Source organism: Betta splendens, chromosome 16 (assembly GCF_900634795.4).
Source record: "Betta splendens chromosome 16, fBetSpl5.4, whole genome shotgun sequence".
NCBI classification, from domain to species: Eukaryota; Metazoa; Chordata; class Actinopteri; order Anabantiformes; family Osphronemidae; genus Betta; species Betta splendens.
The window spans coordinates 3380408-3404198 of record NC_040896.2 but is presented as its reverse complement, the minus strand read 5'-3'; the positions used below and the strand labels follow the sequence as shown (position 1 = coordinate 3404198).

General features: G+C 43.8%; 1 protein-coding gene across 2 annotated transcripts in view; it reads left to right on the top strand.

Moving 5' to 3' along the window:
- The window catches only part of cdk14 (cyclin-dependent kinase 14), a 110020-nt gene that overhangs the window by 9505 nt on the left and 76724 nt on the right, over nt 1-23791 (top strand). Inside the window, exon 1 of one of the 2 annotated variants that reach the window (XM_029130542.3) lies at nt 15976-16134. The exons of the other annotated variant lie outside the window; for it this stretch is intronic. The gene's annotated coding sequence lies outside the window, so the exon portion shown is untranslated. Of the gene's footprint in view, nt 1-15975; nt 16135-23791 lie in introns of those variants that run through there. 2 annotated transcript variants of the gene reach the window in all.

The following is a 23791-nucleotide window of genomic DNA, read 5'->3' as shown; positions in this document are numbered from 1 at the left end:
GCTGTGCCTTCTGTTTGATCGGTACAGCCAAGAACATTGCAGCGTCTACTTTACATTACCTTTTATTTATTTATTTAACTTATTCAGCCATGTCGTCAGCGAGTAAAATGTGGCATCACATAATTTGTCTCCTTTTCACCAACATTTCAAAAGGACCCAAGTATTTCTATGTCCAAGAACATCATGGCAATATTTGACCCACAATTGGTTCAAAGATAATGTTAGTCTAAGGTTTAGCAAATTCAGCTCCTTCTCCAACAGAATTTACGATGCATGTTTTGCATGAACCTACTGTAGCACTATGTTTGTAATGGGAAGTTGGATTATCCAATGGCAGTCTGGTTTGGCTTATAATAATAATAATAATAATAATAATAATAATAATAATAATAATAATAATAATAATAATAATAATAATAATAATAATAATAACAGAACTTTATTGATCCCACATTGGGGAACCTTATTCTCTGCATTTTTCCCCATCCTCTGAGGGGAACAGTGGGCAGCCACAGTGTGGCACCCTGGGAGCTAGTGCGATAAGTGTCCTACTCAAGGACACACTTGGTGCGCTGGTGGGCTTTGAACCTGGTCTTTGAACCGCTCCCCAAGCCAACACTCTATCAACTGAGCCATCAAGTCCTGTGGGAAGTGACGGTCAATAATTTCTATATTTAGCCAGACCACAATCTTTGTCCGACCTTAACTCTGCTGTCAGAGCCTGAACCCAAACAGATAAACCTTTGAGTTAGAGACGTAACATTTGTTCTACTGCATGATTAGTTATGATTCCCGTGGCGGACCCGGTGCCTTTCTGGGTGGAGTTTGCATGTTCTCCCTGTGTTCACGTGGGTTCTCTTCGGGTTCTTTGGCTTCCTCCCGCGTTCCGAAAACATGCATTAGGTTCAATGGTCACTCAATGGGAGTGTTTGTGAATGGTTGCCTGCCAGTGTGTTTTGCCCTGCGATGGACTGGCAACCTGTCCAGGGTGTAACCCACCTCTCGCCCGTAGATGGCTGGAATAGGCTTCAGCACACTCTGCGACTAAGCGGTAGAAAATGGATGGATGGATGGATAGATCAGACTTTCTGGAGCACTATAAAGATCAAAATACACTCATCCTTTCATACACTCATACGAAATACACTTCTTAATAAACTATATACAGTATATACCTTTAACTATACTATTATACTATATAAACTATTGATCTTCATTAATTTTAGCCATAAAAGAAAGATTAAAATGAATCCAAACACAAAACCACAAACGTTACACAGTATGTTTGATTCCTGAATTCAAATAAATGTCAATCTGCTGTTAATCAAATGATCAAAATACTATTCCTTACAATGTACATTGTTTTCTTGCATGTAAGTCATTTCTGCAGTAATGACGCATCCATGGGTTACATGCAGTGTAATGGTCAGCCCAGTTTCCACACAGCCAGAAAGTCCTGGGTTTGACTCCAAATGTGTGGAGTGTATACTTTCTGCCTGTACTCCACTTTCCTCTAGTTAGTTTGACTGGACATTTGAAACTGCTTCTTGTACTGTAGGTGTGGGTGCGAGGGTGAGTGAGGGTCTGTCTATACATGTGGCCTCGGGATGGGCTGGCGACCCATTGACAGCTGGGATAAGCTCCAGCATGCCTGTGACCCTGCGAGGCCACAGCCGTAGAAAGTGAGTCATTCATCCATTATCCTAACTGCTTTTCCTTTTAAGGGTCACAGAGACACTGGAGTCAAATCCCAGCTGTCACTGCAGTGAGGAGGAGTGAGAGTACCGCATCCATACAGTAGGTTGCCTGTCGATTATAGAACCAGCAATAACCAGAATCATCATTTTCTACAAGGGATGAATGCCTTTTACTATTTTTCTATTACTGAAGGATGTCTCAATACATACTGCATAGCTCTATGGAGGGTAAAGCAGTGGAAGGAGAGGGTTAGGTCTAAAGTTTATCTCAGGTATTCACCAATTTAGATGTTTTTGCACAAAAGTCTCAATGGCCTGTTTGGAGTCTACAGAGATAAATGGCCATTGATAAATGAGATAGAACAAGGTACACGCGTTGAAGGCAGTTCAGGCTGCACAACCAATTGTGGTGACGATTAGAGTTATCCCACTTTTGATAGACATTTTTCTTTTACATGGACCAGGTCATATTGCAGTGAACTCCTGCCTTCCTGTGGAACTGTACATGTTGGTCTGCCAAGGGGCAGTAAAGGAGTTGTGATGAGACATCAGGCTCAGTAAGTGTGAAGGTCAAAGGTTTGAGAATGACTGTTGACTTTTCACTGTGACCTCATATATTGGAACTGGGACTGTTCTTCATGAGAGCGTCACAGTGATAGTGGTCTCCTACAGTAAAAAGGCCCTCAACACTTCAAAGTACTAAGTGAAGTACCAGCCATGAGTAGATGAGGTCTTGACTGAGACCAGCTGCAGAGGTTTGGTTGTATCATAGATAAATTTGTATCCTACTACTAATGTTATAAGAACAGCTTCAACCTCTATATGGCACTACATCGATCTGTAGGCACCAGTTGGTGCAGCTACTGTATCCATCTAAACATGAGTCAGGAAGAAAAAGACAACAGGGATTTCTTGGTTTAGAGATTGGAGGTGAAGACACAGTTCAATCCAGTGAGGTTGAACCCTGCACCTTTTTGCCACAATGCAAATGTTCCCCATTCCACTCGATGCTGCACATACTTTATCTGTCACTGAGCTCAAAAAGATCGGATTACAGAAAAATATGACAGGAATATGATGAAACGCCTCGCTAATAAAAGGATTAGCATAAAACCCGGTGCACGTAGTCGCACTTCCCTCAGGAGGAGTTTTAATTAAATTTTTAATTTCTCTCATACTTTGGTGTGTGAACATCCCTAATGACACTCGCGTAAGCGCAGGCTGTGGTGTCGTGCGATCGCACTGTCTGAGGCACTTATCCTCCATCGCTGCTACGACGCAACCGCCACAGTGTGAGCGTGCTGAGGCACAGGCAGCCTCTGCACAGCCAAGTGCAAGGCACAATAATAATCAGGGGGCTATTGTCAGGCCGTCATTGTCATTGTCACATCTCAGACACAACATTTCCAGACGGCGGCACGGCGTCAGACTGCTGACTAGCACAGGATTAGAAGCCTCAGACAAAGCTTAACGTCTTCTTTCTTCCCAGCTCTGTTTTTACTCTAGATGTGTAACTGCGTGAGGTCGCAGTGTGAGCGGGTTTCTGAGTTCTGCGCTGGCAGGAATCACACATTTCCTCACGCTGCGTTTCTAATACGAGACTCTTTATATCACTCAGCTGTAGTAAAAAAGGAACTCTGACGTCTTGAGTCAGAGTGAGACCGACCTCTATCTGCATCAATGACGTTGTCCAGCTTGACTTATTCCTTGGCGGCGTGCGTGATCTAGAGCTAATACCTGGCTGTCTTCCACTCAGGCTACGGAGAGACTATCGGTGTCTAATTGATTGTAGCGCCATTAGTGCAGGGGATTTATCAAGAATCAGGCCTGAGGGAGGTCTGCCCCGTCAGCAGCTGGCTGCTCCGAGGTAATGATCACCTCAATATAGACGTGTTGAAAATGGATTTTAGGCGGCGTGTGGCTCATGTGATACTGTAACGCGCCACAACTTTCACACAGTTTCACACTCGTATAAGCTAGTGTAACGTTGTTGCGGCGGCACCCATGGGTGCTGGCACCGGTGGATGTCAATGTGGACGTTTCATTTTCAAGTTTAAATCTTGCAAAATAAAACTCTTTGAATCTACAGTCAAAGTTACTGTAGAAGCTATTTAATAATAATAATGCTATACCTACACTATGTTTACACTGTGTTCAGCAGAGCAGCTTCTGTTAGTTAATAACCGACTGTAAGTAGAAAGTGGAATCAAAATTAAATAAAAATTGAGTTTGTAATGGTGTCTGTATACGTGACATTCGTGTAGTGATAGCAGTCAATTCGTTTCTCCCTCATATGCAGCTTTTCCAACGTTTTCCTCAGTGACCGTGTCTGAACCACTCTCCAGAATGGACCACACTGGGTACAATCAGAATTTTAAACATGTACCAATGTGACAGTGGTGCAGGGTAGTCACCAAATCCAACTGCAGGGCTGTTAAAGGTCATTGTTTAAAAATCAATCCCACATGTCCTCTGCTCCTCCTTGTTTCACCTCCGAGACCCTCTTTTCTCTTTTCCCCCTCATTTTTCATGAGCTGCAGTAAGATATTGATAGATACCCTTGAATGCTCCTGTGTGTGTGTGTGTGTGTGTGTGTGTGTGTGTGTGTGTGTGTGTGTGTGTGTGTGTGTGTGTGTGTGTGTGTGTGTGTGTGTGTGTGTGTGTGTGTGTGTAGGGGTACACCGCATTATGCTGCTGCCAGAGGAACAGCAGTCTACACACCCTTCTGTGGCTGAGCACAGCAGGGTGGAGGGGGACGTATAGCCAAGATGACTCATTTATTTTGGTAGAGTGTGTCTGTGTCTACTTTGCTCGTATATGTGCTCCTCTGTTTACTTCTTCTTTAGGTGTCATCAGCAACTTTTCTAGATGACCTAAGCAGTGAGACCTGTTAAATCAGACTCTGGTTGAACTTAAGTTTAGAATAAACATTACAGTCAATAAAGCACTTGGATCATTTCTCTGCAAAGATTCTTGGTCCAGCTCACATTTACAAGTACAAGCACCGTCTCTTCAGCATCTTTTGGAATAGCTGCAACCAGAACTCTACTTTGAAGTACAGGAGTAAATCAGCGCCAACAGGTCAAAATACTTGAGGTACAGTGCACTGTCCTCTCAGAGGTTTTCACCTGCTGGAACAAGTAACTCATAGTTTTACAGTGATGTTTTCAGAATATAGTATTTACTGATGTGAGTTGTGTTCATTAAGGTGTTGTCCCTACCAGTGATTGAAAAAAAGTGGGTTTAAGGCCAACAAACAAAACACATCCCACTCGAGTATTTTTATATTTTATTCAATATTGTTAGCAGCAGTGTAGAAGAAAAACTGCATCTACCAGAAGAAACCTCTGGCAGGTGTGTTGTGGTGTGGTGTTGGTGTGTCATGTGTCTGATTAGTGTCTGACGGCACAAAGTCAATGACATGCAGCAAGATGGTGGCAAGTGGATGGAGGGGGGGGTTGGAAAATAGATGAGCTCAGCTCAGATCTAATGCTCATTATATTTACCAGTTGTGAGCTTCGTCATTTGTTACTGGGTGAGTGGTGCCCATGGGTCTTAAAGCTGCATTCTACTGGAACAAGCGCTCCAGCAATTATGGAAGTAAGTGAAGTAAGTGACATCTCTATGCTATTTCTATTTCTTTGGTGCTACGCAGTTCTAACATCTCACCCTGTGGCCGTTTGCCCACTTAAAACACCAACCTTATGGCTGCATGCACCAGTGAGGCCTTGTATTGGAGCATATCCCCTTGATTGGCACGGCTCCTTTTACTGTCGCGTTGCTGCTTCCTTGTCTCAGCTCAGCTTCAACCACTTTCCTCACTTTGACCTCATTTGAATTGTCTGGGTCTTGTGACTAACAAGGATTCAAACTTCTAATAAAAGTAAACTTTAGAATCACCTGTCACCGGCCCTGCACGCTATAGTGAAGGACGGGACTGTAAATAAATAAACATATACCCAATAGAGGTGAAAAAAATATTTACGTGACAATCTGCCTTTTCATTCCATGCGTCTAATTTTAGTGCAAAGCCTTTCAGCTTCAGCGAACTCATTAACTCAGAGTGCTGCACATATGTTTGCCTCCATGTGACTCCCACTGTAGTGGCTAATCCTGACTGACTGACTGTCACAGTTGAGGTTGTCGCCACTAGCTGCGTATGTGGCTCTGTCAGTCTGATTTGTGACAGTTGCTGGCTAATCTGCGTATGTTCGGGTCAGACGTTCCCCCGGTCTGGGGATGATTGCTGAGCCGAATATGAACTGAAAGACTTTTAACCCTCTGCGTGCCGAGCTCTCAGCCCTCATGCAGGAGTCCATATTGAAGAGTCATTTAATATTACCCAGTATTACTTTCCATTCCCCCGAATCCAAGGATTAGCACTGCCTGTGTAAATTAGACTGGCTTCTTCTGCAATCATCCACACCAGCCTCAGGGCCCATAAGAGGTAAGTCTGGGAGATGTAGTATAGGGTCCATTAATAGATGAGGCCTCAGCATGCACAGGGCCAAGGATAGGATCTCCTTATCATTTTTGAGTGGTCTAATTGCATCTTTAATTAACCTTTCACTAATTGGCCCTGGAGAAACCTAATGGATCAAATATTGCTGAGGTATTAAAATGCAAATGGTGATGAGGAGCTGTCCTGGTGGGCGTCCTCCGCGGAGCATGCTGCGATGATGGCGTTGCGCGTGATGTCACATCCATCATGTTGACGGCTTCGGGGCGTCCCCCATATGTGTGTGGGTCAGCGTTGTTGGTGTGTGCCGGCAGGAAATGGGCCCTAGCTGCACACCAGGAGAAGTGATGGAGGGTGGTGATTCTAGGAAATGAGATATATGCAGGGTAATGGAATGGGGATGTAACTGAATCAACCTGATGGCTGTGTTGGGAGGATTAGGCTGGCAGCTCATTACCCATACAGGTCTTAGGCTTTGTGTCTGAACCTGGTGCAGCAAAGTCCTTTATACTTGGCTATAACCACAGGAGCTCTATGTATTGTCGGATCACTTTTACAATCAATTTTACATTATATGCTTTAGTTGAATTGCCTGGATCGCGTGTTGTACACTACGAAACGCTGGGTGACATATTTTGCCACACACGTGGCCATTAGGCCAACTGTTTGTAGCTTTTGCAGAGTTTGAACAATCCCTGTCCTCAGCTGAGTCTTGTTTGAATATCTGCATTTATCTTGATGCTGCAGGAAACCTTCTCAGCGGTGCACTGAGTGTTACTGATGCTGATTAGGAGCATAGTCAGATGTATTTTACTCACGGTCACCATGGCACACTAGCCATAGCTAATGTATGTAGTTTTCCTGGATGGCCTGACATTAGATGGGTGGTCCTCATTTCTGGTTTCTCCTGCCCACCTTGGACAAGACAAATGATTCTAATTTAAAAATGAAAACCATTTGTCAATGTTCAAACCATTTGGAAGCCCAGTATGTAACCTTACTCCTCCTGAGAAAGATTTTATTCATTACCTGCTAAATGCTCCATTAGCTCTGCGAGCCGGTCACGTCCTCACGTTCGTTAGAAGTGAGAGGAAATGAGGGTGAATTAGCCAATGACAATGCAGCATATCCCTCACGCACACACCTGGAAATGGTGTGTATGTGGTCACAACGTGAACCACTGTGGGCGGCTGGTTTTCAAACTTCACCTTAACCAGGGTAGACAGACAGGTTTTTATTTTACAACATGGTCAGAATGTGTTTCTCCATTGTTGCGCTGAGCCACAAGAAATAGATATTAATTTCAAATGTCATGGTAAACATTCGTTTTAATGAATAGTCTGTTTATGGGAGGAGGGAGGAGAAATAGTATTATGTTTTGTGACCTTTGGAGTAAAATGAATACCAACCCTTCCCTTTGACAGGATATTGTCCTCTTCTTGTCTAAAATTAGATTCTGTGTTTACAGTAATGGTTTGGTCACCGCATGTATGTTGGCTGTGTCTGTGAGCCTGGACAGTGGTGAGGGCTGGCTATTATGGGATGTAGTTGACTTTCCTCCACAAACCAGCCCTCAGAGCTCAGAAAACACAGCACCTCATTTTACAGGACTTCGAACTGGGTTGAAATTTGTCTGATCAATCACCATCTTTGCTGGAAATAACGCTGGTATTTTTAGTAAAGATAAATTCTGATGGTTCCTCTTCAGAATGTTAACTTTATAGTTAGTCTATCAGTCTATCAGTGCTTGAAGCTACACTTCAAGCACTGATAGACTTTAGATCTAGGTGGGTCACTGAGTGAAGGGCGGGTTGCCTTTCTATCACAGATCTGAAATGTGTGGAAATTATAGAAACGCATGCCAAAAAACTAGAATCTAGAATCATTAGTTTATACTTAAATTTATCTTTCCTATGAACAAGGATTAAACAACATGACAAATTACAACTGTATCTATAAAAACGCTGCAATGTCAATTCCTAGTGCAACAACTATGCTGACAAGTCAAGCAGAAAATGTTTGTGCATCTGCAAATCAATAATTTGTAATTGTAATATTGAATGATGACTTACACTAGAACAGAGCTGGAGACGCCTGTCGTGTGGGTGTTGGGTGGCAGCACAGAGCTGGAGGCGCTCGGCGCTCATGTAGATGCAGGTGATTAAATAGTGTGCAGCAGCTGGTGGCTATATTAAAGCAGCTAATCACCCCTGAATGATGGCGGCAGCACAGTCCGTCTCCCCATTCAAACCTCATTTAAATCAAAGCAACAGGCGTAAACATGGATGACATGTGTCGGTGGACTGCCACGCTCCACACATGCGCCGAACGCACAACGCGAAAATGTCAGAGTCTGAAGATTTAATCAGCGCTGCAACACATGCTGACACAACGGCTGCAGAATGCTAAGTACACGAATCGCTAATTAAGCAGTTAGTTTGTCCAAGCTTTATACGAGTGCAAGGCTGGGAATCGGAGCAGCTCTGCAGAGGGGTGAAGTCGGCATCACTCATAGTGTGAAGACAGATCACAGTGGTTTAATGCCTGTGTTGCAGCATTTGTCACTCAGCTACAGTCCCAGGACACTAACTAATGAACAAAGTTGTAACTGTTGTTCTGCTGTCATTTGACACAGTCAAAATTGAACTTTTCCCTTTAAGGATTAAAATTATTGGAGTTTAAATCAAATCACTGATAGAAATACATACAGGTTATCTGAGACAAAACAAAGGAAAACCCAGAAACAGAAGCCAAATATAATTCAGAAATTATTCTATAATGTCTATTCAGGTGACGCCATAGTGAAGAAAAATGCATTGCTCAATCAAATCATCAGTCCTAATGTAGTCACATGACACACGTCCTAAAAGTCTGATTAAATAAATTAGTGAGTACGACTGAACATTCCAAGCTGAAACCAGCCTATAGTATTGAGTTCACGTGACACCCTCCGATACATTTCTTATATTCCTTTTGTGGGGAATAATTGAAGAAATACCCTGGGATTTTGTTGCTATGAATGTGAGCGGCTGTAGCTGAGAGCCCTCCACATGAGAGGAAAGCAGCCTTTCTGCTTAGGTTGTGGTAAACTGTTGAATGACAAAGTGCTTTATCTGGAGCCAGATAAGGGGAGGTTGCAGCCTCCTGCAGATAGCGTCGCAGTCACCGAGGATGAAAGGCATCCTTTGTTGCCAGCCCAGATTCAGCGAGGGAGCCTGTCAACAAAGCAGCCTTTGGTAGCTTTTTGCAGCAGGAGGAAGGAAAATAGTAAAAAAAAAAAAGACACTGTCATACGGCTGCCTCCCGTTCGCTTCTGTGGCCTTATTATGCTGTCGCGTTGATTTCACTGGGTGTGGGATGTTTAACAGGCAAGGTGAGTTACAGTAAGTATACTGGGCCGGTTCTGGTTCTTCTGCCCTCTGAGAATACGACGTCTGTCAGACTTTAACTACAAACCATCACATTCATCTCTCTCGCTCCTACAGATCTTTTTTCTAGTCTTGGTGCATTGACTCATGAGAGAACATGGGCTTAAGCTACTTCTTCTCATTATGCGTAGCTACGAGGGCCCACACACAAGCCGTAATTTCTCTTAATGTTAACCGGAGAGCGGGAGAGGATGTGTGATACAGCTGCTGACTCTTCATATCGCCCAATGCTCTCTGGAAATGAGTACTTATTAATGCATTTTTTAGAAGATCTATGGGGGTCAGGAGTTCTGTCAGCTCCATGTATTTCCTGCGCCTCCTCCCAAACACTGCCCTCTGCACTTGCAGCTGTCAAAGATAGCTATATGTTTGGACGCTAACACACATTCATTGATTTAGAATTAAGCAAGTGAAACGAGACTGCCAGCTTCACTCCAACCCTCACGCTAACCATTAGCAGCAGGAGTGAGTTTGACGGCCGGCCGATGCACAGAAGTGCAGCTGTTGCCAGACGTGGGCCTTACAGGACTGAAACCCTCCTGGTCCTGGAGCCTCATCCTGGCCTCACAATGTGACTGCTGACGAACAGCCAGTCAACATACATCCAAGCCCTCACGTAGGTCTCATCTGGAGCATCTGCCATTTTCTCGTCATTAGTATCCCTCTCTATTTAAGTCTTAAAAGCTGCAAGTCTGTGGTAAATTCAGAGTCGAGCCAAGGTCAATCCAGCTTTAGATGTCACACTTCTACATCACCATACGCTTTGAGACTCTGGCATTTAGCGCAGGTTCACCACAGTAAAATGTAAGCGCTAATCTGAGCCCGAGGCAGTGTGCTCAGCAATGAATAAGGATTATGGTGCTCCTTTAAATTCCTCCGCTGCCATGTGCTCGTGTTGTCTCATCCTGCTCATTTACATTCTGATGCTCATCAGCGGCACAAAGCTGCAGTTTATCCCTGATGGTGAGCAAAGCGCGTTAGACCACCGCCATGAAGTAATGGTCCGAAAGGCTCATCCGCTCGGGCCGACCCGCCGTCGGGTGAATCACTGCTAAATGAGTCGCAGAGCGTGGAACGCAAAATAATTACCAATAAGCATTTCTCATCCCCGGTGTTTGTGTGTTTGTATTTTCGCCCCTCTCTCCCATCGATCCGCCTCGATCGGCCCCGAGATAGCGGGCGACGAGGAGGCGCTGCAGAATAACAATGACAGGGTGGCGGAGGAGCCGGACGGAGGCCACGCGCGTTAGCGCCTCCCAAATCCTCATACACCATGAACAGTGGGAGCCAAAGACACTGCACAGATGTTCAAGGAGAATTTAGGCCAAGCAGGGGTGCGAACGCTGCACATTCGTTCACTTGCATGAGCACACATGCGCACACAAACACACACCGGCACGGAAACCCATATAAACAGCTGGGCCGTTAAGACCCACAGCTGGGTGCGTCATCCCCTCTAGGTCATTCAGTCGTCCGTCATGGCCAGCATTAAGTGGATATGGTGCTTCTGCGGCATTATTCGCCTCTGTCCGTGTCAGTGGGTCGGCTCCTTTCTTCGACAGGTAGGCGTCTGGGGTGTGTGTGCCTTTTTCCTTTTCCTAGGAGGGGTCAAGGTCAGCGCAGGCCCAGAAAAGCCTAGTTTTCAGTGTCACAGCTCGGAGCGCGTGCACCCGTATCAGGCGTGCAGCTACAGCGTGTGAGAATCCACCTGAAGCTGCACTCAATCCAGCCCTGGCTGTTTGTTCACCAACCATGAAGCTGGTGGTGCTCGGGTGCTTCTCTTAGATGGATCAACAGATGTTATTAGCCAGCTTCACCCTTCACCTCAGTAGATTACGTATGTACCCTTTTTTGTCATGTTTGTCTGTTGGTGGACGGAAGGAGAGGGAGCGAATATAGCAGCAGGGCAGCGAATCGAGCTGGATCCACTGATATCTTTGTTGTCTGTGACTTGACCTTCTCCTCCCCTGATGTGCTGTCTGAGGTTCTGGTGTCAGTCTGTGACCTTAAAGCCTCTACTGTCCTCTTCTGCGACTAGACATGTATCACAAGTGAAGGGTTCTTCTTAAAGGAAAGTGGTTTTTCCTCTATGCTTGCAGTCTGAGGGGGGCTTCACTGCATACAGTAATGTTGCTTTATCCTGCCTTCATTCTGGATTGTACTCATCTCCGTGGGTGAAAATTTAGCAATTTGTTTTCCACGGGCCTGTTCCAGTTATTGTGTAAAACCCATGCTCAGTTACTCTATCACACAGTGCAGCTCACCCTCTATATCAGTTTGTGTTTATGATATTAACCAACTAAAATCATACACACTGTAGCAAGCTACATATACAGTAAGTGCTATAAATTTTCCTCAAGTCACAAAACTCCTAGAAATCCTAAATACAAATTAAATCATACTCTATAAACACTCATTCAGAGGTGGGCAATTCTAGTCCTCGAGGGACTGGTTTTCCAACTGGGGCAGGAACAGTTACCACCTATCACCCCTATCAGGTGTGTGATCCTTTTCCAGCTGCTGATTAACTGAACACACCTGATGGAGGTAATCAGACCACCTCTGTCCTGATGGGAATTAAACCAGCGAATGACACACCCAAAATGAACAGAGACTACAGAAACTCTCCATAAATAGAAACGTGATAATTGAAATGATGATGTCAAAGTTAATGATGAGACCAACCAACAACTAATAATAGTAGAAAAAACAAATCTAGAAGAAGTGACACAATATCATCATTGTGTCATGCTAACTATGACCCAGAACCAAAGACAGAATTAAAACAATAAGCAGAAGTTTGTTTAAAATATTTATTATAATAATATAGAAATATAGGAGTAATAGCCGAAATGAATAATAATATAATGATGTGGAAGAGCAAGCTGACTTATAGGGCCTTTTGAAAGTATCCATGGCGCATTGATTCCTTTGTCACATTAGAGCCATAAATATAAGACATACTGTACAGTGTATGTGTCAGTGGGATCTTTGGCGATGGACCAGGAAAAGTAGCACACAATTCTGAAGAAAAAGGAAAACTGAAACGTGCAGCAGGCATTTGTGTTCAGCCATGTCTACACTTGTTTTGATTTTTTTACCTCTAATGAGAAGCAATGGAAACCAAACAGAATCTGCTGTGACATGACAAAATCACAGCCATGAAAAACATCAACATCAGTACAAGAAAGTTTCAGTCATCCGGCGTCAGGGTATTTGTGGGTGCAGAAAACCCGCACTTTAATAAGAAGAGTGGTTGGGTGAATGAAAGTAAAAGGATGAATCGCTGGCCGTGTTGCACGTGTTTGGACCTGCAGGTGGATTTGCTACAGTAATACTGAGATATCCAGGTCAGAGAAATTCATCATTCATCAGTTGTTTGAGGTCACAGATGTGGGGCGGGATTTAGTCCATCTAATCATGGAACTCAGGTGAATGGATTCTGTTTAGACGCAGGTTGTAGCTTCACACAAACCTTGTGATGATCAAAGGCTCAGTCATGACTTCAACTACACGTTTTTGACAAGACAGTAGTTTTATTTAACACCTGTACCTGTCTATAAAACCTGTGTGTGACTCCTGATATATTTGGCATATTGGTGTTTGTCTGTGTGTCTCTTGTTCCTCATCCCTTAATGATGCATTACTTTGAAGGTCCGACCACACACAAGTAAGGGTGACACTGCTGGTGTTGTGTGTAATTCCATCTGCCCACAAGTGCGACGACATCACCGCCTAGCTTCCGTTTTCATTCTCCGGTCTCTACAAATCCAGACAGTTTATTTATTCTCTCGCTGACCCATCTGACCTTTGACCTCTACCTGACGGATCCCCCCAATGGCCTGGATACACTGTGAGTGTGAATGTGTGTGTCTGTGTGAAGGGTCCTAGAGTGTGTGCCTCACTGAATAATGAATGACCTACAGGCATAAGGCATTAGCCAACCCAACCCAACGCCCCCCCCCCACACACTACTGTAACACGTTTCTAAGCATTTAAATCATGTGCCTGTATTCATGGATATAAATCCTGTTAAAATGCAAATATCCCTCTCTGCAGTTATTTTCCATGGCTTTAACTGACTGCTGTCTGCTGCTGCTTGCAAACTGACTCCAGTTTAGATCCAATCTAAGCCACCTTATTGTGCATTTCACACCTTCCTGCCTCAGTACAACACAGTGGACATGGTGTGGTTCCTGTAGCAACCAGCACGTCAGGCAAGGTCATCCGTGATGGAGAGAAAGCGGGTTTAGCAAATACCACACGAGTTAAATTTGAAGTGTTAATCACTTAATTTATTATTAATATCACGCTCCTTATGAGGGAAAAGCATTTCTCTCATGCTATCACACATTCATCTGTCTTCACCTAGTGGTTGTTAGCAGAACTGACCTCATGAGGAGAGAAGCCTCTGAATGCATGTCTCCTCTTCACACTGCTGCTGGACGTTAAATGTGCCCAATGAAACATGTTCATCTCTTCGCCGCTGTCCTACTTTTGCCAGACTTTATTCTCACTTCCTCCAAATTATTTCGTGATGGGAGACAAATGGTAGTGATGAAGGAAACCTAATGAGAAGGCCATAAAAGGGATTCTTGAGGAAGCAGCATGACGAAAATAAGCAAAACAGATGCTCGTTTCAGTTTTTTCCTCGCATGCAAATAAATCAAATGTATCTGGACAACTTTAACCACTAATCAGTAAGTGTCACCCAATACTGAGAACAGGGTACCAGAATTACCGTTTCTGTAATATTATCTTATTTTATTATAACAAGCATGACAGAGTGAGTACCCTGTTGATTGTGATTATTAATTTTAATTGTTAGCCTCTTTATGACTCACTACCACACAATGAGCAGCCGAGCAGACATCCAGATGTTCATTTTTTGTCTATATAAATATATATATATATATATATATATATATATATATATATATATATATATATATATATATATATATATATATATATATATATATATATATATATATATATATATAAAACCAAGTTATTTTTTTTTGATGGAGAACTGTTATAATGCTCCAATTTTAAGACTGACTTAGCGTCTGTGTAATACAGTAGCTGTGTAATAGCTAATACAAAAGGTAACTAGTAAATAAATATGATTTGGCAACACATCTGTGATGCATTGATCACCTGACTTTCCACCTGGTGGTTTATATTGCAGTCCCAATGGTGTGTGATTCAGGCCTACTGCTCTGTTTAGAGAGGCTCATTCGACCTTGACATACAGTAAACAGCTACCCTGAGTTATCTGGTATATGAATGCTTGCGACTCCAACCAGTCATTTAGAACTGATGAAGCCTCTGCTGTTTCCTCTAGTGGCAGTGATCCAACCAATTACTGTAGTATGATCGTGTTTGAATTGAGTGACCTGGCACCATGTCGGCTGCTGTGGATGTTTGTCTCTCAGTCTGTATCTGTACATCTGTATATCGGCCCGTAGACCTGTCCTGGGCGTGGCCCACCTCCTGCTCACTGTGCGTGATTGGCTTTAGCACACCCATGACCCTTTACAGGGCAGCAGTTAAGATGATGGATGACTCCATGAGGCCAGCATCTAGGTGGCAAATACAGCAAATGTTCAACCTTTAGTCTTGAAACTAAATAAATAAAACCAAAGGAAAAAGACGTGAGACAGAAGCCATGAGTATCTCTATTAAATATGTAACTCACTATGTATTGATGTTTTCTTCTATCTAGCTATCAGTCAGGTGAGTGACCCTCCTCTAGTTAGAGGTCTGCTCATTTTGAGCTCTGTTGTTTGAATGAAGGAGACAGTGTGTCTAATCTCATCCACTGCAAAACATTTGTTCTAATTTAAATTACAGACTGTGTTTTTTTTAGATCTGAATGACAGTCATGAGCGGAGCGCTTCATCATCCTGCCAAATGTGGACAGTCACATTTGTTCAGCTTTCGGTGGATACGAGCAAGGCTTCGTGTTTGCTCCACATGAACTATGAAAATGAAAGTGAGGCAGAGAAAGCGAGCCCGGTCCAGTGCTTTGCATCCTAACCTAGCTTAGCTCAGCTTCACTCTGTGACACCAGCTCCTTGCTGCTGCTGCTGCTGCAGCTGCAGCTGCTGCAGACGGGGTTTGCTTCCTCAAACTCCTCCGGGCTGTACCATCTCCACTGAGCGGGGGTCCTCTTGTGTTGCAGGATGTCCTCACAGGCAAACGTTCTCCTTTGCATCTTCTGTGTCACACCCATCGCTAACCTCCTGTGACCCCCCCCCCCCACAAGCCAAGCGCTGGCATTCTTTCAGGGCCGTTAGCCAAATAAAACACAGTCTTCTAACGCCGTTGCCTCGGATTTCACTGAGCTTACCCCCCCCGCTCTCTGTTCATAGTACAATCTCAATCATTTCCAGCTTGCGAAGGGAGCGGAAGAGAGGGAAGAGAGAGAGAGTGAGGGGAAAAAGGGAGGGAGATGTTTTGAGCAGGTTTGCGGGGATAGACGCTGGCCTGAATGCGCTCCGTCTGCTCCTTCGAGGCGTCCAGGTGAGCTGCTTTCTCCTGGAAGGTAAGCTAAAGATTGAGATTGGCGCCTGCTTCGGTCTGCATCCCTTGTCATTATCCTCCCACCCTCCCTCATCTCGCCTTAGAAACGTTGCTTCTGTCAGCACGAGTGTGTGTGTGTGTGTGTGCGTTTGAGCGTGAATAGTATTCCCCAGACATGCCATACATAACACTGTAAAAGGCGATGTGCAGACATGGCATGCACTTCTATGTGGGATGCAGCTGCATGGGTTCATGTTATGGATGGGGGGGGGGCTAGCCTGACAGCTTGAAAGTGGATGGCCCACCTGAGTCTCACTGGGGAGGATGTGACGAGAGACTCTGGGGAAAAGAAGGAAGACGCGGGAAACAGGAGACGATCGTATGTGTGTGTGTGTGTGTGTGTGTGTGTGTGTGTGTGTGTGTGTGTGTGTGTGTGTGTGTGCGTGTGTGTGTGTGTGTGTGTGTGTGTGTGTGTGTGTGTGTGTGTGTGTGTGTGTGTGTGTGTGTGTGTGTGTGTGTGTGTCTTCCTACCTGCTCCTGTGTGTGTGTTTAGCCCTATCTGCAGTTTCTGCAACAAAGTCTCAGCGTTGTTTGGACCAGCGTCAGCACGGAGCTCTCGCCGTCGCCTCTACCAGCGAACAGCTCTGCATTTCCACTGTGGTTGTGAAATGGGCGCCGGTGTTTACTGGTCCAAACGACGGGATGCTCTGCTGCATTCCTTTTTTTTCCTGCTCACTTTACAATACGTCCCACATGCTCATGGTTTCCGAACCCAGAGGGATGACGATGATGAGTGGGGGAGACGGGGGCAGATTCTGGTGGTGCTTTCTGCTGGGCCGCACAGCTCCTAACAGCAGGCCGGGCCGTTAGGGGAGAGAGGGAGGGAATGTGGAAGGAGGGCTAAGACGGAGCAGTGAAGCGTCAGGGTGTCATGTGTTTAGGAGAGGATAAGCGTCAGGATACATGGGCCACATCTAAAGGAGCATCCCTGCGATGTGAGGGCAACAGCGGGATTTCTTTCTTTTCCTTTAACAACCTTTCCTCGCTTCTGGTATTTGCTTCTGCAGTCATACTGTATCATCATATCTGTTTTAATGGATCTCTACAGCTTGCTGATGTTTCAACGCAATTTTTAGCTATGACCTAAGAAGCATGTGGGTGGAACAGATGCCACTTCCAGTAGGCTGTAGTGTAGATAAGTGACAGTTCATAGCCTAAAGGGTTCACTATGCTTCAGCAGAGCTCAGTTGTACAAAGTGTTGTTTGACATTATTTATATATATTCCAAGTAGCGGCACTGGGAGGCCTGGCTGCTGCCCAACCGTCTTTGTCATTGGCATGTTTTTGTGGACTTAGTGATTTGTCTAAACAATGAGGAGGACTTCTGCATTCTTCTGCATTCTGTCATTCAGACCTGGCCACTCAGCCATTAGGTGGGCACCATTGCCACATTGTTTGTTTGGAGAAGTTACGTTCCGCCATCGAGAAATGAGGTTGAATCAGATGCTCTGACATGCTGAAGGAAAAGATTTCAACCAGGAGCTCGTCTGTTGGAAACTGGAAATTGTGCAGGCCCCTTTAAATGATGGTTTTCTAACACGTAAGATCAAGATTGTTTTCTTTCTATTGCTGGTCAGTAGTAGCATTCGTTCACTGGTTGGTCCTTACTCAAGCTCAGGGGTAAAAAGATTTTGTGAGGAAATGGTTAAAACAAAAGTTTAAACCAGCAACATGTATTCATGTTGTATTGGATGCTAGTGTCATTATATGTGTTAATTAGATCCTGAGCTTCTACTTGTGAACAAAGAGCTTTGACCCAGTGCAAAGCCGGAAACCGTCCCTCTGAGCGTACGGAGTGGGTGTTTACTTAAGTGTCACTTCTCGTGATGAGCCAGGGCTGAATGCCAGTTAGTCCTTACATTCACCATAATGGTTATGATGTTACGCTGTTATGCTGATTTCTGTTGACTCTGTGTCCCTGCTGCTACTTTATGTAAATGCTCAACATGAGACATTAGGATGTTCAAGTGTCTTTTTGTACATACAAAATATTAAACAACACTGCAGCTGAATGGTTATGAAGCTATTCAAACTATTAGACGGCCTGAGGCAGGTTCTATACTAAGTGCTGTCCCCCACCGGTCCAGACAGAGGAGGAGTCATTTAATCCCTGAATATTTAGCTTATTTAGCTTGTTGAAATCTGGTACATCCTACAGTATGTGTTTCCCTTAACTCTACAGTACCTTCATTGCTTTCATCAGGTCAAAATGCTTGGGTTGTTCAACATTAGTCTTTTAGTTTAGTCATTAGACATTAAGAACAAGGTTTTTAATGGGGGAGTGCTGTTGTCATCACTTTTGTCTAATGTATTTACTAGTTAGCTGGCACCTTCAGTCACATATGGTATAAATGTGTTTAAATATGTGATGTCTAGTGCACCAGCATGTGTTGCTAATTATTTCATATTGTGCAATTGAACATAAGCAAACAAGAAAATGGATGAAGCTGTGTCCTCAGAGACAGAAAGAATGAAACTGTGAAAACAGACTTAAGTAATGAGAACTCATTGTGATGCGTTCGCAGCTTAATGGCGTATCCAGAAGCTGTAATGAATCCTCAGAGCAGCGCTCGTCTTGGGGGAGACATATTGAGAAAATTGCCATGAGCGCTTTTGCATTACAACAAAGTGGAAAAAGTTGCTCTGCAGTGAAGTGTGTTGGTTTTATTGCTGCTTGCTGCTTGCCGGCTCAGGTTTCACCTCCCATTACCGTCTGGTTGAAGATGAGCGAGGGTAACGGTTGCCCTGGGTGGCGAGGAGGCGAGTGCGTTGGCGTAGGTGGAGAAGGCAAGAAGCCGCCACGCCACAGCCACTCTCCTGAGTGACCGTGTGCTGCTGGGAAGCCAGCCAGTTTAGTCATTTAAGCGTCTGGCCTCCCTGTTCTCCATCATCCCAATCAAAACGTGATGGCCGCCTGTATTAATAGGAGGCGGAGGGCTTGGCTGCGTCAACAAGGAGCCAGAACATTTCCTCCTCTGAGAGGTCTACTTGACATTGAAAACCTCTGCCGCGCTTCTTCTTTTTACAGTATTTTACTGTAATCTGTCTAAACCTAGGCTTGTTAAGCATTAACATTATATAAACCTAAAAATTACAATAAATTTTAAGAGAGAAAAATTGTCAATAACACGACCCCTGGCGTGTTTTTAAGTTGAATTTCTTGTCGGTAATTACCTAAGTAATCTTTTCCCCAGTGACAGTTGCTGGTTTTGAGAACTTTACACCTGAAATGCATCTTTGTTTACTTGTACAGATGCTCAGTGACTACACTGAGTATTGTGCATTAACTATATGTAATGTACAGTACCTTACTGTATGTATGAGACTGATGGAGGCTGAGCGCTTTAGTTTCCAATGAAATCAAGAGGATCATGATCGTCTTGCTTCTGTAGCTGCACTGTGTCATTGTACATTTGCATGAGGTCAACGTTCGCCTGTGTGTTTTCTACTAAGCCGCTGCTGGCACGAATTTGAATTCTTACATGTGAATGCACCATCAGTTGTTGTTTGTCTTGTTGTATTATAATCGATCTAGACTTTAGAAAAACAGATGCTGAGAGGGGATCTTGCAGAGTTCCTCTCCTGCCACTGTGGGATTTCTGGAGATTGAATTCCAAAGTTCCAGTTCTGTAACATTCTAGCACATCCTAATTATTACAAATGCAAATTGCTTTGCTGTGCTATCATGATGTATATAGGTAAATGCTGCCATAGACACTTTATCTGGACCATTGGCTGGTTGGATATTTTGTTCCACCACATGGAATCACAATCAGTGTTTTTTTTTTAAATCCTAAAAATGACACGGTGCCACATCAGATAAATAACAAAATGCAGTTCTTTAATTTTGCGGGTGCACTTAATGAGAATGACTCGCAAGGGGAAGTTACTCTGATTTTGACAGGAAGCCAGCAGATATTAACGATATGGCAAGGTAGGAAGGGCTGCCAACTAGGAAATGATATTTCATGGCAAAGTAAATTATCAAACCTATGTAAACTCACAACTGAGTCATAACAGTGTGATCAGTCATAGTCTGTGGCTTTTTAAAACTTTAAATTCAAAGTATTTTCCATCTGAGGGGTGGTTTTGGATGTTCACTGGTTTACCATGCAAACCACTATAAATGTCACTGGTTGTCTGGTTGTTAATATACAACCATGACCTGGATTAGGAATAAACGTTTAAGAAATGAACCTTCATGTCTTATTGTTTAAATATAAGTATTGTTTTGTATTTTAATAAAGCAGCATTAAATATTCATGAAATTAGTATTTAATATAAAAGTTACAAGGTACAACTTTCCATTTACCTTAAATCTCAAGTAGTTCAACCTCTGATTATTTAATTCAAAGCTCTCATCTTTGTGTCTGGTGGATGTGACTGACTGACTGTTTACATGCTTGTGTTGCAGTGTCAACCTGTGATGCTCATACAGCATGAGCATCTCTTTGCACGAGTGCACTAGGAGGTCAGAGATGAACCGGATACTGTGCGACATCGACATCAGTTCAACCCCTAGCATTTTCTGTCAACCTAGGAGTCCTTATTCTCAGTCATCAGTTCATGGCTCCTTTCTATTTACTCGTCAAGGCATCATTGGCACCGCTTACAAAAAGCACAGGCACGCGTGCGGCTTTGTCTCCTATTCAAGTAAACCGAAACAAAGGCCTGTGCTCCCCGGGCCATGTGGACGGGAGGCGGATGAGGTGTTTTTTCCAGCCTCTGCTCTGGTGTATCATCTACGTATCGTGTTTGAGCCCGGGATGATGAGCCCAGGCAAGCTGATAGCCTCTGCTTTGTCTTAGTGTAATAGAAATGCATTCAGACAGTGGCTAAGCGCCGAGTGTGGCCAAGTTAACATGGCTGATAGCCTTGAGTTAGCAGAGCGCGTAAGTAGACTTTATGGCTGATTGGTCTTTTATGGCTTGTGTGGTTCTTGGCATTATTCAAGCTAATGTCATCAGTAACTATACCACTAGAGATAGTTGCATTAGCCAGAGCCAGCCCTCTGTGTTACTGCCTACCTTTTCCATTACTCTATGACAGGCATGAGATAGGGTGACTCTTAAAGGGTTCCTGTGGGGCAAAGGGGTCACCACAGAAGTACACAATACATTATAGATGGGATAGTTTATGGCGATTTGTTTAGATGTGCCTTGTTTAAATGGTGGTGGGGGTGGTGGCAGACTGTCTTTAAACTGGAATCGATATGGCTTAATTGCATCCACTGCAGGGGTTTCCTGTGTTGGTGGGGTGTGCCCTACCTGGCAACAGAGGAAGGTCCGTTGTAGAAGGGCGTCTACGTGCTGATAACGATTTGTTGAATAAAAGTATTATGGCAGAGTGTGGAATACTGTAGCCGTGATATGTTAAATATATCTAGCCTAGAAATAACAGTCAAGCTTTGACTCATAAAAAATCGTATCACCCCGAGACTAGCAGCCCAACCGAGACAGGCCGTAAAACAAATTCAGTGATTGGGTTTTTCCAGGTCATAGTTGTCTTCTGTACATCAGCTGGAGCAGATTGAGTCTTGTCTGACAGTCATCTGCAGTTCACCTCTGCTTAAAGGTGTTACGTGTGTAGTCATCGTAGGAAGTAGTGGCTTCACAGAAGAAAGAAAAGATAAAGAAAAGCCTTTATTGGTCATCATCACGTGTTTACAATGTAACAACAAAATAGGTCTTCTGCATATAACCCATCCCCTGGGGGAGCAGTGGGCTGCCATGCAAGGCCCAGGGAGCTGGTGCCAAGTGTCTTACTCAGGGTCTCACCCTGGAGCCCTGGTGGGTTTGAACCTCAGACCTCCTGCTTTTCAGGCCAGTGCTCTACCCTACCCACTAAGCTACTGTACTAGACCACAGAAAAGAAGATTCTCATCCAGGTGAGGTTTTGTGGAAGTTCAAGGCATCTGGAGTTGCTTCTCTTGAGTTGAGACATTGCACCATCTACATGATTCCATAAAAGGTTGGGTACATTTGGTGGTGAAACATTTCAACTTAGAAGAAAGACGACCAGATGCCATGACTCAACTGCTAGACATACCGTGCAGTAGATTCAGTGTTTTTTAACAATATTTTCAACAATATCTGTTATTCACTCCATTTTGTGTCTGTGACTATAATAGGAGAGTTATGTACTGTAGTAGGCTGCTGAAAGTCTGTACGCCCTGACTGTTGTTTCTATCATCATGTCTGTGCCAAAAAGCCTTTGGTGGTGAAATGTTCTTGACTCTGAGCTCTGCATGGACAAGAATCTGGTGATACTGTCTGAAACAGGGTTCAGTATATGATTCAATATATCACAATATATAATTCTTTGTTGTAGAAGCCAAAATGAGCTGGCACACTAAGAGAGAATCACTGCGTGAAAGGTTTAAAATGTATAATGTCTTTAATCGAATTCATCTAATATTGCAAATTATAATCTTGCAGTACTTAAGTGTTTTGATATTTTCTCACACCCCTACTGTAGAGATACAACCATTCACGTGTACACTCCCACACATGCCCACAGCAATTCAGAGTCTCCAGTTAAGTTGACTGCATTGTTTTGGTCTGTGGGAGAGATTTCATGGTTTTCTGCATTAATTTGTCATAAAATGTGATCAGATCATCTACTAATTAAATTCCTAAGTGTTTAAAAAAACCCTCAGGATAATGTGAGAACATCTGTGCACTAGCTTAAAGCACTGTGGCCGAGCCAGAGCCCAGACCAGCCAAGATGCTGTGGATTGAATTGAGTGTTTTTTATTTGACAGACATCAAAAAATAGATTTGTTTTGTGTTATGTTTTTTCAGGCACATGTATTTGTACTGTAAAATTTGTAAAATTACTGTTTTTCTTTCCAGCACTTACTATTTAAGGTATTTAGGTATATATAAAACAATGATGATAAGAGGACTGGCTACAACAACCCAGACATACTGTACTGCCAATACAACATTTTGCGGCCTCCGCCTCTTGTGAGTCCTCCTGGGGGACCTGCCGCTCCAAACCAGCCATTAAAGGGCTCACTGCATTAGGGATTGGTGCTCATACATAAAGCAGGATAATTATAGGATTATTTGGTGTTATGTTAACAGCTATTACTCTCAAATGGCTCAAACCTTTGGTGGCTCTGGAGGAAACGCCAAGGGATCCCCTAAATCATTATGGTTAACTCGTTAAAACCCATAAACGTGTGCAAAGTTTGGTTCTCAGTTACACCTAAAATAGTAGACTTTATATATTAACACAGGTCACATGTGGGGGGATGCAAACAGACCACTGTGGCCACCACAGGTGTGTTTTAAACACTGGTAAAAAACAACTTTCACCACTTGCTCTTCTAACGAACACTGCTAAATTCAAAGCAATAGCTCACAAAACCACACGTGAGTGTCTACTGTATCTAGTGAAATGAATGTGCCATTTGCTGCAGGCTTTCTGCCGCCTCAGGTCCTCCAACAGCACCGCTTCCCACCATAAAGCTGGCACAAGATGCTCCCATACAGCAGCAATAGATAAACAGCAATGCAACCACAACAACACGTGCCCAGTGGAGCACGCGCTGCCGGAATAGACCTGGCATTCAAAATGACCCGGGAAGCAAATGATTCAAGTCAGAAGTCAGA